General features: G+C 48.7%; 1 protein-coding gene across 2 annotated transcripts in view; it reads left to right on the top strand.

Moving 5' to 3' along the window:
- The window catches only part of LOC109373604 (putative cuticle collagen 145), a 33462-nt gene that overhangs the window by 25540 nt on the left and 1582 nt on the right, over window positions 1-6340 (top strand). The gene's annotated exons all lie outside the window — the stretch shown is intronic.

The following is a 6340-nucleotide window of genomic DNA, read 5'->3' as shown; positions in this document are numbered from 1 at the left end:
TGGACAGAGATATCCAACGCCACTGGCAGGGAGTTCAAAAGGAGGTCACAGTGATTGACAATATCCTGGCTGTGTGAGTTTTAGAATGAGCCAACATGGGGGGGGGTGGCAAATGCCCAGGGTCTAAGTTGCAATCTCAGCCCCAGAGGGGCTCTTTAATAGATACAGGGAGACAATCAAGTGTTAGGTCTCAGGAGCGGGTGTGGTGTGCTGGGTGCAAGAGAGAGTCTTCACCTTTAACTTGATTTTTATGCCTCTTTAGCAGATGGATTGCTGAAGACCTTGATGTGATCCGAGTTTCCATCAACTCCTTCTTAGAACGGCTTTCCATGGTGGTCCGGAATATTCAGCGCATTCGGTCCCTCTTTCCACCAAGTCTTGGCCACTAAAACGGGGCTGGGACCTAACCCTGTGACCCCCACTAGGGAATGCACAGGGCATCAATTTCTGGAGTAGTGCCCCTCTTACTGGGGCCTCTTACTTTGCTGTATTTGTGTTTGGCTCTCCGGGCCCATGTGTTTTGCATCCCTGTTGCTTGAAAAATGAGATGATTAAATGTCTATTAGTGAGAAATCATCACTGAGTTTGTTTTCAGTGTCCACCTTTCTATTCAGCTTCTGCGTCTGCACTGTTTCTTGTCTTTGTCTTCATGATGGAGGGGTGGAACTTTCTGGTATTCAGATAGTCGTACAAAGTAATTGAAGACAGCTGGGAAATGCAAGAAAATTAAAATCAATTGTGTCCTCACATTCAGCATTCAAAGCTATCAATATTTTGGAATATCTTTGTACTTTTCTTGTATTTATATGTATAAGACTATTAGTTAGTTATAAGTATGCCCTTGCAAGCTTAGCATTAAGTTCACCTGAAGTTATTTTGTTGAATGTATGAACATTGCCTCTTTGAAACTCCTTCAAAACTATGTTAGTGAATGGATGATTAAAAGATGCATTATAATGTAATGATTGAACATTTAAATTATTCCCACTTTTTTTCATTATTGTGGCTAATGTTCAACAGAATTCCTGTATTTAAATCTTTCCATGGATGGTTATTTCCTGAAGATAGATTCAAAAGGTAGAAATAGTGACCTCAATGTTTACTCCCTATATCTTTTTCAGTACCCTGGATCACACTTGCTGTTCAGAAAACATGCCTCCCACCAGATTTCTGGTTTCCCAATGTCCTTGTCCCATTGTTCCATTGGATTGGTTTCCTACTACAAGAAAAACTTAGTTTACATGAAAGGAGTAAAAACTCAGGCCCACTAAAATAGGAACTTTATGGCTGACTGGACTTGTTTCAGGTCAGCGGGGAAACGTGCTGGCACAGTTGGTTCAGAATTTGGGTAGGGGCAGTTAACTCTGTCTAATACACCGTTTATCCTGAAACCTTGCTAAAACCACTACTTAGTTCTAGTCACTCTTTTGTACATTCCATTGGATTTTGTACACAGGTGATCATGATGTCTGCACAGAAAGATTTACTACTTCCTTTTCGATTGGGATGGCTTGTTTTAATTGATTTATCTCCTCATGATTGGCTGCATTTTTCTGATCTTGGCATTTCTAGTAATTTTTTTGTATTGCAGACAGTGTGTATTATTTCATGGGAGCTGAGTACTTTTTATTTTCCTAAATAATTGTTCTGAACTTTGTAAATGGGATGTTCTTAACTGACTTCATAACAGTTTGATCCCTGTGAGTCTTGCTTTTTAATATTTACTCCATGGGCCCAGAGCAGCTTTTGGTGTAGAGTGAAGTGTTTTCCACACTAGTGAGACAGGATCCCTCTGATGTCATGCCTGTGTCGGTCAGTATTCGCCCGGATGCTCAGGGCACCCTCGGCAGACCTCCAGGATCCTCTCTGCCTGCAGCCCTGGGTCTACAGTACACTGACTGAGCTGTAAGGCCCAACTTCAGTCTGGTCCTTCCTCCCTCCCTGGGCAAGGCCCAGAGTCAGTCTACTGCCTGGCCCCACGGACGGACTGCTGAAGCTGCTGGTGGCTTTAACACCTCAGTCAGGTCATGGAAGTCCTGTGTTCCAAGCCTGCCCTGGGCTCCCCTCTCACTCAGACACAGCCAAAGCCTTCACAGTGGTGTATAGAGCCCTATACAATCAGGGTCGCGACCTCTCTGGCCTCCTCCCCTCCCTTCTCTACTGTGCTCACTCTGATCCAGCCACTTGGCCTCATCCCCTTTCTGACACACATCAGGCCCACTCCTGCCTCAGGGCCTTTGCACTGGCTCTTTCCTGCCTGGAATCCACATGGCTTACACCCTGACCTCCTTCAGATCTTTCTCAGATGTCACCTGCTCTGAGAGGCTGTTCTGGCCACCGCATTAGAATGGCATCCACTTCTCCCAACCCCTGCATTCCTGATCATCCCCATGCAGTATTCACAGTTCCGAGAACATGGCCTGCCAGACACACAGTAGGCCAAGACACATATGCTGTTTAATCAGACTGTGGTTTCTCTCACTGGAGTCTCACAAAAGGCCATTCTCTTGGCCCAGAACCCTCCCTGCCTGCCCCTGCTCCCCTCCTTCACCCTGCATTGATGGGTTGGGGAGGGGAGAAGAGGCATGATCACCATGATGTTCACCATGATGGACATACAACCGGGACAGGAAAGAGGTGCCAGATGTTAAGGAGGTTGGGTACATTGGAGCCACTTGGGGTGGAGGGTGGGTGCACTGAACACAGCGATGACATGATCTGCCTTTCATCTCAGCAGGTTCCCTCCTCCAGGCTGACCATGGCCTGAGGGAGGCCAGGGCAGAATCTAGTGATAGGTGGGCAACATCCAGGGGGGCACATATTACAGATGCAGATGGTGAAGTGGAGATAAGTATATAGGTGTTCAGGGGTACAAATAGCAAGGAGGGCAGGGGCTGTCACAACCCTGGGCACAAGGGCAGGAGGCTATGGGTATTGCTGCTGCTGTGGTGGGATTTTGGGCCTGTCAACCTCTCCCCACCAGGCAGCCCAAAGCAAGACCCTAATGAAGGGTGCCCAGGTGTGCCAGGGGCATATTGGACTGGTGACCACATTTGTGTAACCCAATTCCGGGCTCAGCCCTGAGACCCACTCTAGAGCCAACACTCATGAATGGGAGGAGGGCCCAGGACTGAGCAGGCTCCTCTTCACCTGTTCTGTCATCCTTAACTGTTGCTGGTCATGAGGCTTATGATCTGTTCTAGTTTCTGGGCAACTTAGATGAGACAAAGTCTCTGAGAGACACAAACTACTAAAACGAACACGAGAAGGAAAAAGAATATCTGAGCAAGCCTGTATCATGTAAGGAAAATGCATTCACAACTCAAAACCTCCCCGCAAATAAAACTCCAGCCCAGGCACTATGTTTGTTGCTTCTATCAAACATTTAAGGAAGAAATTGTGGTGGTTTCACACATTGTTTTTTTAAAAACAGGGGAATGGGAACAAATTTACCATGTAAAAAAAGACAAATATAACAGCAGGAAGACAACTAAAGACCAATATCCTCTATGAGCACCGATGTGAGAAAATTAACACAAATTCTTAAACCAAATTCTACGATATACTAAAAGACTAATGCACCACGATCAAGTGCAGCTTCTCCTAGAAATGCAAGGTTAAAGGACTAACAGCCTAATTTTAGGACTTATCCTAAATGAATTCAAGATAGTGTGGAACTTGCTCCATCATGGACACGTAGATCCACGGAACAGATTTCAATTCCAGATGTAGACCCACATATATAGGGTCACTGAATTTTTTACTAAGATGTGAAGATAATTCAATGGGGGAAGGATAGATAACCATTTGAACAAATGGTTCTGTAATATTCGTATGGGAAAAATAAGCTTCAACCTCCTTGGCCAGTGGCCTGCTGTGCACAATGATTCAGATGAAATGGTCATAGCTCTACATGTAAAAGCTAAAACTACAAAACTTTAAGGACTCATAGGAGAAATGTCTTTGAGAACTTTTGGTAGGCAAATATTTCATAGATGAAGGCAATAACACAAACATGTAGTTAGATTATATCACTACTCTGTTCATAATTGTATGAGTTTCCTAGGACTTCGATAAGAACATAGTCATGCACCGCATAACCATGTTTAATTGAACCACAGACCATACATGACGGTGGTGCCATAAAATTATAGTGGGGATGAAAAATTCCTACCTCCTTGTGACGTCATAGCTGTCCTGACATGAGCCCACAATGAATTACTCACGCGTTAGTGGTGATGCTGGTGTAAACAAACTTACTGCCCTGCCAGTAGTGTAATAGTATAGCATATACAATTATGTACATATCACCAGATAATGATTATAAATGACCATATTATGGTTTATGTATTTCCTGTACTACACTTTAATCATTAATGTGAAGTATACTCTTTCTACTTATATAAAAATTGCTGTCAAACATCATGCCCTGTTATGCAAGCAGCAGCCTCAAACATCTCCTGTTTACTGTGTCTCTGATTGCATCATTTTCTCGTGTTTCAGACAAACAGGTGAGACAGACATGCCTAAAGGAGGTCCACCCAGACCTTCAAAACAGGTGAGTCAGGAAGAGAAAAGAACTGGGATGGAGGGGGGAGACGGGGGCCTCCCACACCAGGGAAGGGGCAGCTGCTGCCTGGATCCCTTCCCCTCGAGAGGGAAGGATGCTGGGCCTGGATTGGGAGGCTGGGGACGACTATGCTGTCATGCAGTGGGGATCAAGTGGCCTGCATTGAAGTACCTGCCCCCTCCTTGGACCCAGACCTTATCCCAGACATCACCTGTTGCAACACTGGTGGCTGGCAGAGACCCCCACCCAACAGGCAATGCTGCCCCAAGCCTTGCTCTCACCCCTCAGCTCTCTGTGTCTCCAGCTGTACCTTTCCTGTTGACCTGACCCCCTCCCAGACACAGAAGTGTACCAGCACCCAGCAGGCCGGCAGACACAGGGTCGCGTCCCACTTTGAAGACCCCTGGCACCTCCAGCCCCCAGGACAACCACAGGAATTTGCTCTGCTCTGGGGGAGAAGGAGAGCCCATGAGGGCTGTGCTAGCAGAGAGCAAAGTGGCTAGGAGCTGCCTCAGGGGTGGTGCTACACCCTGGCATCCCTTGTGACCAGCCAGTCCCTCCTCAGCACCTGCGTGGTACCCCAATCCATGCCTGCTGCCTGACCGCATCGCAGTGTCTGTGCCTGGAGCCCGGGAGTGCCTGGGAGGAGGCGATGGGCCAGGCATACATCCCACGACCCCAGGCTGGCTGGCACCACAGAGTGACAGTGCCCAGTGTGAGAAATGGTGCTGAAGGACCAAGGCCCACACATCGCGCCTACCGCCGAGACTGGGTTGGGGGTGTCCCCCAGGGCAGGCAGCGCCCAGGACTGACTCCTGCTGGGAATCCGCCACAGCTAGATCCAATGAAACCACTCAGAATCGGGCCTCCTCTGGAGCCAGAGACAGGGGCAGGTCCGGCCTGGTCCAGAGGCACCTGACTCTCTCCCAGTTCCTGATTACATGAGCCCCGAGGTAAATAAGCTTGTCACACGTGAGGCTGGCCAGGCTGGCATTGACACAGAAAGCGTGCCGTGGGGCAGGCTGGGTGGGAAACAGTCATGTGCCCAGCAGCCTCAGCACCCATCCAAAGCATCGCTCTGTTTCCTAAAACAGGCGAGTGAGTTGAGTGCTCGCTTAAGCAGCACATATACTAAAATTGGAACGATACAGAGAAGATTGGCATGGCCCCTCTACATGGATGACACACAAATTCGTGAAGCGTTTTATATTTAAAAAACACACACAAAAAAACAGACGAGTTGGGTGGGGGAGGAAGTGGGGCGGAGCTCTGCCTGCACAGGCGCACGGAGATACAGAGGTTTCAGTGGGCGGAGCTTCGTGAGGGAGTTCTCATTGGCTAAGCAGTCTAGGGGGCACTGCCTACAATTGAAAGGAAGCAGACACGCTCTGCTGCACCGAAGCTGAGTCATTTGCGCAGGCGCCCTGGACAACTTGAGTGCATTGCACGTGAGAGGGTGGAACGTCCCGAGAGGGCCTCAGTCCTTCAGCGGCGGGCTGAGAGTGCAGACAGATTAAAGATGGACTCTGAGGGGAACAGGGCAGTCGCAGCCGCTGCCGTGCAGGCTGCAGACGAAGGTGCCGGTGAAGCGGCTGGGGCACAGGGTAGCCGCGGCAGCCCTGAAGGCCTGGGCCTCGCAGGCATTGTGGAAGGCCAAGGTGGTCCTAGCGGCCCGTGTGGCCCTAGTGGTGCTGGTGGCCCTGACAACCAGAGTGGCCCTGGCAGTCCTAATGGCCAGGACGACAACAACCAGGGAGGCCCTGGTGTCCT

This window comes from Hipposideros armiger, unplaced genomic scaffold (assembly GCF_001890085.2).
Source record: "Hipposideros armiger isolate ML-2016 unplaced genomic scaffold, ASM189008v1 scaffold_738, whole genome shotgun sequence".
Lineage (NCBI taxonomy): Eukaryota > Metazoa > Chordata > Mammalia > Chiroptera > Hipposideridae > Hipposideros > Hipposideros armiger.
Note: the sequence above shows the minus strand (reverse complement) of the source record. Positions and strands in the feature narration are given on the sequence as shown.